Source organism: Asparagus officinalis, chromosome 6, assembly GCF_001876935.1.
Source record: "Asparagus officinalis chromosome 6, Aspof.V1, whole genome shotgun sequence".
In the NCBI taxonomy this organism is placed as follows: Eukaryota; Viridiplantae; Streptophyta; class Magnoliopsida; order Asparagales; family Asparagaceae; genus Asparagus; species Asparagus officinalis.
Window position 1 is genome coordinate 25,978,094 of NC_033799.1, and position 11,724 is coordinate 25,989,817.

At 38.2% G+C, this 11,724-nt stretch overlaps 1 pseudogene; it reads right to left on the reverse strand.

Moving 5' to 3' along the window:
- Nucleotides 505-11,724, reverse strand: part of LOC109845936 — an 80,278-nt pseudogene continuing 69,058 nt past the window's right edge.

The window sequence follows — 11,724 nt, forward strand, 5'->3', positions numbered from 1 at the left end:
GAGAGAATCGTCCTGGCAGCATACCCAGGAGACAACCCTGGCACTCGGTCGGGAAAAGCTTACTTAAGAGACTATGGCCCGAATGCTCAAGAAGTCAAAGAACAGCCCCAAGACGCTGGGGGTTCTATACCAAATAAGCCGACTGATAAAGGGAAACAAAAAGAGCTCCGGTTTAACAAAAATCTTCACCAGGATCCTGGGGAGTCGAGCGCTCCCTTCCAATTCAACGTCATAGCGCAGCTAGCCAACATACCGGCCAGGATTACCTTATATGAACTCCTGAGGTTGTCCAAAATTACTAAAGAAGCTCTCATCGAAGCCTTAAAGAATACGAAGAGCTTTATCACTCAAGTCGCTCCGATTCCTGAAACATCTGAAGATCAGCCTTGCATGCAATGCTCACAAGCAGCAAGAAGTCTACCGTGCATATCATTCATTCAGGAGGATATGCAAGTGAAATATAAACATGACAGACCCTTGTACTACACAGGATACATCGGGTCATCAGAAATCAGCCGTGTTCAGGTTGACCCAGGTTCGGCACTCAGCATCATGCCTTACAGAGTCATGCAAGTCTTGGGGATTCCTATGCACCGGTTGAATGCTACTCAAACTACCATTTTCGGGTTCAATGCTAACAGCACTCGGCCCCTGGGAAAGATCAAACTCATATGCCAGATTAGAGACCTCAAGTCCGAAGTGACTTGTTATATCATAGATGCGGACACGTCCTACAATCTATTATTGGGACGACTATGGATTCATGCAAATCGCATTGTCCCGTCCACTCTCCATCAAGTTATGAAGTATGCCAATGAGGGAGGTGAAGTTCGAACCCTGATTGTGGAAAAATACCCTTTCAGAGGAGTGGAAAACTTTCATACAGATTCGGTCTTCTACTCAGAATCGCAAGAGAAAGAAGAGATTGACAGCGGTAACGAAGCTCGATGAAGCACTTCCTCCTTTGCCGGAAGATAAGATAGCCAGGGCGAATATTTATGAGCCACCAAAAGACACCTCTACTGAGTATGGTGAAAGAATTCCGCCCTGGGGTATCTTGATAGACCTCTCCATATGCGCCTCCCTCGAAAATGGGAAACTTACAAGCGATCTCGTAATTATGATCCCGCCAAACGGAGCTCTAATCGCCGCCAGACGCAGCTTCATCTGCTGCCAAACACAGCTCCAATCACCGCCAGACGTAACTCCAATCCGCTGCCAAACGCAGCTCCAATCGCCGCCAGACGCAGCTCCAATCCGCTGCCAAACGCAGCTCCAATCGCCGCCAGACGCAGCTCCAATCCGCGCCAGACGCAGCTCCAATCCACTGCCAAACGCAGCTCCAATCGCCGCTAGACGCAGCTTCATATCGCTACCAAACGCAGCTCCATACCGCTGTAGAACGCAGCTCTACAACGCTGCAAACGCAGCTCCACATCGCTGCAAAACACACCTTCACAACGCTACAAATGCAGCTTCATATCACTGCAGGACGCGCTTCCAGATACTGCGTTCAAACACAGAATCCATGCTAGAGCGCAAGCCAAGCTTCTGACTCATTCAAACACAATCCATACGGTTACGATAAGACCGCTGATCACCCACGATCTGGGGAGTGGTTTTAGTGGGTTGTCACACCCGAATAATGGGGCAACTAAACCCCCATATAGGAGCGGATTAAGGGGTCAGTTACACCCCTAATCTTCCTATAAAATGTCAACAAACTCAACAGAGTTAAAGGAGGAAAAAAAGGGGGCCGATTGGAGAGAGGATCAAAAGGCAGCAATCTTCAACAACTGAAGATCTCTTGAGATTCGATACTTGGTTTATTAACCGAATTATTTTGGTCCAAACAACTCTTCTTCACCAGAGTTTGTTACTGATCCTGAACTACAAGGTTCATTAAGAGTTCTTGACCAGACCGACCACACAAGTCAGTTATTCCAGTGAGTATAGATATCCGGATCGTCAACGAGAAGCAAACTCGACGCAAGCATTCGAGGGAGGCATCTCATCACCACCGTGAAGAACCCAGAATAAAACAAAGGGGAGGATTCAGATCAATCCTCTTCTCTTTTGTAATCAGGAAATCCAAATTGTAATCGAGAGTTGAGAGAGTTGTAGACATTCTTTTTCTAAACAGTTAGAGAGAATAAAATCAAACACGATTCTTTCATCGTTTTCTTATTACAAATTTTCCAACAAACAGAATTTTAAGAGAAAAATAAGGTGGCATCATTGCTTCTGAACCAAATAGAATGCAGTAAGTGGTCTAGCAAGCAACAGAGACTTGACCTCTATGCTTAAATTACCCAGGCATTTATTTTGATAAAGAGTAAAACATGATGATTAAAAAATAAAGCGGAGTTCTATTACCAAACAAAATGCTTACTTGAGCATCTCGTGGGTCAATTCGTGCAATCTTGCTGAAGATTTCCAGGTCCTTCTCATTTTGACCAAGCTGAACATAAATGTGGCCAACAGCCTTTTAAAAGGAAAAAAACCAATTAGATTAATAGCCAAACTAAATAATAAATTCAAATTTTAAGAACAATCTTTTTTCATGTCATATTTACCTTCATGCACTCACAATTTTCAAGAAAAACCGCCAACACCTTTTCAAAGCTTGAAAGAGAACTCCTAAAATCTCCTAGTTTTAGTTGGACTTGTCCCAAGCCTACTCAGAGATCAGTGCATCAAGAATTAACACAATCAATGGATAGGAAAACATAAAATCAAGCATGACTGCTAGATGAAAAAGAAAATGACATGCAGCCATACAACCATTAGAAAACTGACCTCAATATAAATTAAAAAAATGTTTTTGACTCTTTAACAGGCACGTGTAAAGTCCATATTTTCAATCGTTCGTATATACTTATATAAAAGCTACGCCTTTCTACAGATCAAGGCATCTGCTATCTATGAAATACATGAACTACGGAGATATTATGCACACACTGTATGCTCGCTAGAAATATAGTGGTGTGCAATTGACAAATTCTCAGAGATATTCCTACAGATGTTAAATGATTTCTGTAAGAGGGTAAATCAGCAGCATAATTCATGTCCTTCTAACATGTGCAGGCTTAATGCAAGTAGTTTTCAAGGATGTGCCAGCTATTTCGATGATTGCCCTAAAACACAAATCTACAGACCTTTAACCTCATTATCAAGTAACAGCACTATAGTAAGGGTAACAATGCATAACAGAGCTTTCTCAAAATCATGAAAGCATGACGAAGCAGAGGACAGGCTTAAGAACACATACCATAAAATGGAAACACAAAGTCTTGTGGTCTGTTAATTTCTTTGATAGACGCCATGTAGTAACGGCTAGCTTTCTCGAAATCACCCTACACTAGTAATAGATATGGTAAAGGCGATCAGTAGTAAAATGAAAATAACATAATATCACATCTGAAGATGCATAATCAATATTCAACATTCAATATGTTTTTCACCTTGCTATGGTAAGACCTTGCCAAATTGTACTATGAATGTGATTTTGTCAAGCTATGGTTGCTTGTAGCTAGAGCATTCTCTGTTAACTGTTCAACCAAAAAATGCTGTCCAGTAAAGAAAAAGTGATTTTCTAAATGATTTAGCGCCTTGAACAATAAGGGTATATTTCAAAGCCCTTTGCATTTTCTCCATTCCGTTGCGAATTCCATAAGCTACAAAAAAACGATGCGAAGGTGATCAAGATATGTTGAGCCGAACTCCTCAGAAGAACCAAAATCAAGAGAGAAGATGCACTCTAACATAAGATATATGATATCATTCACTCATTAATTTAACATTGCACATTCATGTTACCTTCATTTGTTTGCAAATCCATGATTCCGAGAGCAACTAGAGCCTCAACACTTTCTGGATCTAACTACAGAACGTAAATCATAGGGGGGAAATCAGAAACACATAAAGGTATGTCAAAATAAACATATACATATGGGACCACATAATGAACTTGCCTGTAGGACTCGTTGAAAGGCCTGTCGAGCTTTCTCGGACTGACCTAGTCTGTAGCGACATAGAGCTATACCAAGTCTCACAGCTCCAGGACAATTAGGATGCACTTGCAATGCCCTCTACTCAAAGTTTTTAAAATAAGTTAACAGAGCGGTCTGCTTACAAATTGAAGTTAAATCCTTGATATTATTTTGAAATTTAAAAAGAGAAATAAAGTCAGAACATGAGAAAAGAAACAAACCTTAAATAACTTCAAAGAGTTTTTATATGAGTCTGTAGCTTTATACTGCTCTTGGCTTTCTCCCTGGTTAAACTCAACACAAGCCTGAAAGAGAAATTCTGACTCAAACTACAGGCATAAAATTCCTAATATACAGCTTCACCAACGAACAAAAACCAAATGCTGAGATTCAAAAAGAGATTTAGGAAAAAGAGCACACGAATGTAAAACTACTTCAGTAAGACTCATTATGCAATATTAGCCAAGCATAATTCATCACATCATTATCCCAGTCACCATCAAAACATTTAGATGTTGAAAGAAATTAGGGGAAAAGGAAAAATAAAGAATAGGTGATAAATTAAATGAAGGTATCAAAGACAGCTATATGTGGCATATAAAGCTAAATGATGTCCCTCATCATAAAAATAGAAAAAGAACAAAATGATTAATATTATCATCTAGTCTTTTTTCCATCAAAGTGTCAAATACATCGAAAAAAGTTAAATCAAAAGATGACATAATTTTACAAGTGGTTGATACCCTGATATCAAGCATCTAAATAGGTGAATAACTATTGGTAAAGGAAATCATCGTCAGGAGAAAGGCTTGTCTTGAATCCTGGAAGGATGCATAGGAAAGTCTGCTATTTAATGTAGAACAACTTTCATTTGGAAGATCACAAAAAGATGTAAAGAAAATTGTTCAACATTGAATAGTAGACATTCATTTTTGGGAAGGACATACTATTCTACTAAATTTAAATTGTGTGATACAACATTGGTATAAATCATAGTTTCACGAGTTGTGAAAACTCAAAACAAGTGTGAAATTTTCTCTTTATCCTTTTTTTCTTGGCTCTCTAGTTTCCTTTAAGTGTGAAATTTTCTCTTTATCCTTTTCTCTTTATCTCAAATGCTGCCTGAAACCATCTCTATTCATTTGGTATCATAGATAAAAGAAACAGCTAGAAGATGGTTCCGCACTATTTAAAATTTGAGATTTGTGATGCAAAGTCAGAGAAAAAAGAAAGATACGGAGCACTTTTTGGACTTCCATTAGGGTTTCACACTTTGTATAACTGGTATTTCACACCCAAAATTGCATCAATATGATACTAAAAGAATGCTACTTTCTATTTCAACAAAATTAGAGGTTTCAAAAACATTTTTGTCCTTCTTATTCAAGAAAAATCAGTTTACAGTTATGAAACTCAAGCACCGATAATTTAATTCGCATTATAGAGCTTGTATCACAATAAAACAAAAGATTTTCCAAACAATTAGGCTGTACAAATTCCTAAATCAACTATAACTGAACAAATAAATTATCTTGACAATTAAAATCCTAGATATGAAAAGTCTCAGCCTATTTCTCTCCTTTTATTTCTAATAGTGATTTTTGCTGCTACAATTATTGTCCCCTCCTTTTCTCTTCATTTATTCTACATTGACTTTCCAAATGGAAGTCCCCATTCTACATCACCATAAAATTCATGCAATTTAAGCTCATGGAAGCAAAGGCAAACCTCCAAAATTATCCTTATCTAAGAAAAAGTGCAGAAAGAAAGATTGTTACTATAAACTTAAGATACAAATAAACCCAAAGAGCAAAAATAAAAGATGTCTCATAGAGTAGGACTTAGTAGAATGAGCACACCTGACCAAGAAGAGCAGGGATGTTATTAGGATCTTCATCAAAAACTATTTTAAAGAAACCAGAAGCTTGCTGGAGGTCACCTTTGGCCACAAAAAGATACCCTGAATAAATATGTGATGTTGATGGATAACTGATTAGCAAGTGCAACTCATTGATAATATAACAATTTCCTACTAATGTCTCACAATAGATTACAGAAAAAATAAGGATAAAAGAAAGGAAAGTCGGTCCTTATTGAACAGTTAGACTACAATCATTTTTCTTTATATAAGTGAGTTTGATACACGTGATAAATGTTTAATATCGGTATTGGAAGCCCAAATGGAAAAGATGGAAGACATTATTGAGCTATGCATAATAACCTAATTTCTGATAGTACATCCAGGATGTGGAATATGATTTCCTAACTAGTAATTTGCCTTTGGTATTTGGTCTTTGATTTCATGTACATGATGTCTCCAAACATGTAAACTGAATCAGGAGCCACTAGTTTAGAAATTGCAAAATAAAAGTAAAAGATAAAACCAGTGCCCTTTATACATGTTTCACATGTTCTCTTCTGGAAACATAGTCAAATATTAACCACGAGGCTTAGCCAAATAATTATAACAAGAATCTGATAGATTGACGAGATAAACTAAACATCAATTAGATTTGATATTATTAAACTACAATTTTAGAAAATAATCTTAATTTTTCTTAGAGTCTATCCAATCAAACTATGTTTAGTCAAAGAAAATCTATTACTATTATTCTATTACTATTATTATTTAAGAAAAGCTGCAATTTCGGTTCACCCATGTGTGTCAAATTCTCAAAAAAATCAACATGTCCTCAACAATTTATTGCACACCAAAATTAATTAGAAGCACAAAATTGGAAAGATCAACATCCTAACTACCATCCACTACTTGATAACTACCCCCACTCCCCATATTTTCTAATAGTAAGATACTTTACGTCATGCGACAATAATTTTCTAAAAATACATTCACATCAGTATTGATTATTAAGGAGTTAAAAGAATTTTGCGCACAACTTTACCATGTAATGCATGCATTGCGTGCACCAGTAAGGGCGGAAGAAAACTATTATTTAAGGATTAAGCAACTATTAGAGAGGAATGTAAACAGTGTGAACTTCAAACTATTACCGTGATATTGAAATGTGAGGCAAGGGTACCTATTACTACATATCACACAAGCATATCTGTTTTGGGTGGCGAGGTGTGTGGAAAAGGACAAAGGTTAATGAATGAACAGTGATACTATACAGAATTAATACAATAATGCATCAAGTGAATTGCATTTTAAACATTGTTATCGATAAAAAAAACCTGTTACTATGTAAGCTCTTTCTACAAGACACTCACCTTTACCGATCCATGTCGATGGTTCATGAACATCGATCCTTGATGCTCTATTGTAATATTGAGTTGCTATCTTAAAATTCTCATTATTTTCTCATTTCATCTTAAGCTTCCCCAGATAAGTATGATATGCCCCCCAAAGCATTTAGGATAGCAATCCGCTCATACTTCACATCAGCATAATACTCATCGATTTCTGCAACATGAACAATATCATAAGCACATAGTGCTCGTTGATTTTAGCAACATAAATAATGCCGGAAATAGTACCACATATATGCAAAATCTAAACATATAACGCAAAACATATGCACGACTATTGGGATGAGTGATGATAATAGAAACAACATAAAGAAATTTTAATAACACGATGCTCATCAGTTATCTCTTTGCTTAAAATGATCCTCTTTTCTCTAGCAATTAAGAGGAAATAACACTTAAAATCAAATACCTGGACCCGAACCTTCCTCCAAAATTTGCCGAAACTGTTCGATTTTCCTTGATGTAAGTATTCTCTCTACACGCATAACAACGAAACAGCAGTTTATAGATTATTACATTATGAAAGTTTTTAGAAGTAATTGGTGAGCCAATCAAGAAGTTAAGCCCCAACTAAGTCTAAAAAATTCCTCGTGAGGGTAAATCTTGAAATCTTCATCGAGTTTAATTCAGGGTTTAGCGACTGACCGTGATGATTACCCAGAGACGAGAGGGGCCTGCTCGACTTTGAGGATGTCGAGGATGTCGGAGACATTCCTCGGCAATTAATCGAGGGCGACCCTGACCTCCTTCTCTGAGTTCTGGACTGGTATGTAAACCGACGCCATTGCTCCAGTGACCGAGCGCCTGGTTAGTTCGCCGGAGCTAGGGTTTTGATCGATCGATCGATCGACCGCCGTGTTCTCCCATGGGGGAGAGAATGATGGGAGAGAGAGAGAACGAGAGAGAGAGAGAATTACTATCGGATTTGGGTAGGACAAATTTTGAAAACAGACCCCTTTGCAAAAATATTCCTAAAAAAAACTTGTTTCCACTTTATTTTTTAAAAACCACCTAGTTTCGGCCTCTGTGCTGAAACTAGGTCGGTTTTTGGGAAAAATGTTCACAAACTTCACGGGAGTTGAACTCCCTTGAAGTTTTTTTTAAAACAAAACTGCACGGGAGTTAAAGTCCCGTGAAGTTTTCTTTTGAAAAAGCTTCACAGGAGTTCAACTACCATGAAGTCTGGGAATATTTTTCGTAAAAAACGACCCAGTTTCAGCCCTGAGGCTAAAACTAGGTCGTTTTTTGCAAATATTTTCAAAACATGTCTTTTTTGGGAATAATTTTGTAAAGGGGTCTGTTTTCAAAATTTGCCCGATTTGGGTATTAGGGTTTAAGTGAAAGCTTTTGGGGGATTCGATAGCCCGAACAAACCTTTAGAAATACGGGTGCACTCGGTCCGGATACGGCTCGAATATGATGCTTACCAGATCCATATTCATTTACCCATCTCAGACACGAATACGGATATAGATATACCTCAGTAAGGAAAATTCATAACCATATCTGCTAAAATCGGATACAGTTACGGATATACATGCGGATATATGAGCGGATATGCATGCGGATACAAAACAGATATGAGAAAACTAGATAGTATGGATAAAAACATAGTTCATATGATACAAAAGAGTTCGTTAATATGTTCATTATAATTGAAAAGTTAAGATTTGACATATTGACCATCAAAATTAATCACAAATCCATAATCTAAGAATCGAAACTATCGTAAGAGTATGACTAATATGTATTCGGATACGGATACAGATATTTCACTATATAACTATATATGTAACTATATCCTATCAGTTATAGATTTGAGTAACCATATCCATATCCTAACGGATACGGTTACAGATATTTCCTCGGATACGGATACGGTTTAGCACCCCTATTTAGAAAGGATTGTAACTTCAGCATTAGTTGTTTACGCAGTCTTTTTTGGGGGTAATTAGCACTTAAAAGGACCCAAACTTTCCTTTATTTTGCACTTATACACCCTCACTGAAGTTTTTAAAATTTACACTTTGATACGTGCTATTTATACAAACGTGAAAATGTCCGTCAAAGAATATTTTGTGCGACTCGTGCATGCTACTTTTAGAATTTTTTCATACTTAATTTTTTGTTAAATACACTGTTAAAATCTACGTTAATTTATTTAAACCTACTTCAATTCTATTTTGCAATTGATTATAAGAGGACTAAACAATAAATTTCCCCGGTTTTTATCTAGGGTTAGGGTCTGCAACTCCATGGAAAAGCTCTTAGCACCGCCTCGAGCCCCGTTCGCTTTCTTGCTACCCTTTTCCTCCTCTCCCTCTTCGTCTTCAATCAGCAGATGATCAGGCCTGCTAGGGTTTCGGATTCAGCCCACCCCTCCTCGGCGATTCTAACCACTTAGGGTTTCATTGAGCAGTTCAGAAGGAGTCACGACTACGAAGGTAAAGATCTCCATTCCTAGTTTCCTGGCTGGGGAATTTTCAAGAACACTAGTCCTGCCTTTTATTGACTGCATGCTTGTTTTTTTGATTTTTTTGATTATTTCGTTGCTATGTTTTCTTAAATCTCATATACTATAATCTTGAAATGTTTCTCAAAAGTGGCATCTTTTGGATTTTTGAATAAAGATAGGATTTTTTATAAGTTTACGGGAGGGAATATTTTGGGATAATGTGAGGTTCTCAAACGTCTGTTGATCATTCCAGCTCCGTTTCTGGCCATGGCAGAGATCGGAGCTCTGTATGATAAAGGTTAATAACAGTGGGAATTAGCCTACATGAAGGTACTTCTTAAGGATTCCTTTAGATGTTATGGATCACTTTCTGTGAAGGGTAAATTTAAAACAGAGCCTACAATTCAGAAGAATTCCTTTAGACTTTATGGATCACTTTCAGTGAATTACTTTTAGTGAATCAAATTTCACAATATATGGTAAAAATTACGATGAAAGTAAATTTCACAAGATTGGTAAAATTTTTTGAGGGTTTCAGTAAACTGACCTGTCAACCTCCAGTGACATTGATGACATTCACCTCCAGTGACGTCGACAACTTTCTACAACGTAGGGATCAGTCTTCGCCAGGGGTTTTGCCGATAGGTTTCTTTGGAAATAAGGGATGTAGGGATGAGACTCTGAGACTTTCTATATATGCGTATCACCCTTCGGTGACGCTTGGGTTCTCGAGGCAGAGCACAATTTCTCTAGTCGATGGAGAATATGCGTATCACCCTTCGGTGACGCTTGGGTTCTCGAGGCAGAGCACAATTTCTCTAGTCGATGGAGATGAACAGACGATTTGGGGAGTTGAAGGTGATTTCTGAGATCCAAGGAAACGAAGAGGTGATCTTGGGAAATGAAGAACGGGGGAAAGAACGGCTACGGGTGAAAGGAGATCTTGTGAATTGAAGAAAGGGTAAAACAAATAATGTGGGGGAAATTGTTAAGAGTGAGGAGGTAGAAGAAAGGGTATGTTGTAGGCATCTAAAAATACCTATAGGTGTCCGCACACAGCTCGAGACGGAGACAAGATGACGAACGTCGTTATCTGAGTCTAGGAGGATTATCTGATGCCGACAAGCACATGAACCAGAATGGCAAACCAACTATGTCTCATACGCTCACCGGCCACCTCTAATTGGCCATCACACCTGTCGGTCAGCTCACGCATGCCAGTCAGCTCCAAGTGACTGAACACGCTTGTCAGTCAACGCACATGCGTCGGTCAGCTCCAAGTGACCAAACGCACTCGTCAGTCAGATTGAAGAATTAGTATGCAAGCTGAAGAAGTCTCTTTATAGATTGAAGCAATCGCCGCGACAATGGTACAAGAGATTCGATGACTTCATGATTGGCCGAGGATACACGAGAAGCCCATATGACCTGTGTGTTTACATGCACAAGCTACAGAATGGTGAGTATATTTATTTACTGTTATATGTTGACGATATGCTCATTACTTCCAGGAATACTTCTGCTATTAAAAAGTTGAAGAAGGAACTATCATCTGAATTTGAGATGAAGGATCTTGGAGAAGCAAAGAAGATATTAGGTATGGAGATTGAGAGAGACAGGGTGAAGGGGAGGCTGAAGTTGACAAAGAGTAGTTACTTACAGAAGATGCTGAAGAAATTTAGTTATGATGGCAATGCCAAGGCAGTGAGTACTCCATTAGCTCCCACTTTAAGTTATCGGCTAAGATGTCACCTGTTTCAGTTCTGGACCGTCAATACATGTCCAAAGTTCTATATGCTAATGTAGTGGGTAGCTTGATGTATGTGATGCTGTGTACAAGGTCAGATTTGTCTCAGGCCATGAGCATGGTATCTAAGTACATGCATGACCCAGGGAAGGGACATTGGGAGGCCGTGAAGTGGATTTTAAGGTATATAAAAGGTACCGTGGATGTTGGTTTGGTATTCGAGAAGAATTGGAAGAATGGGCATGATTGTATTGGTTATA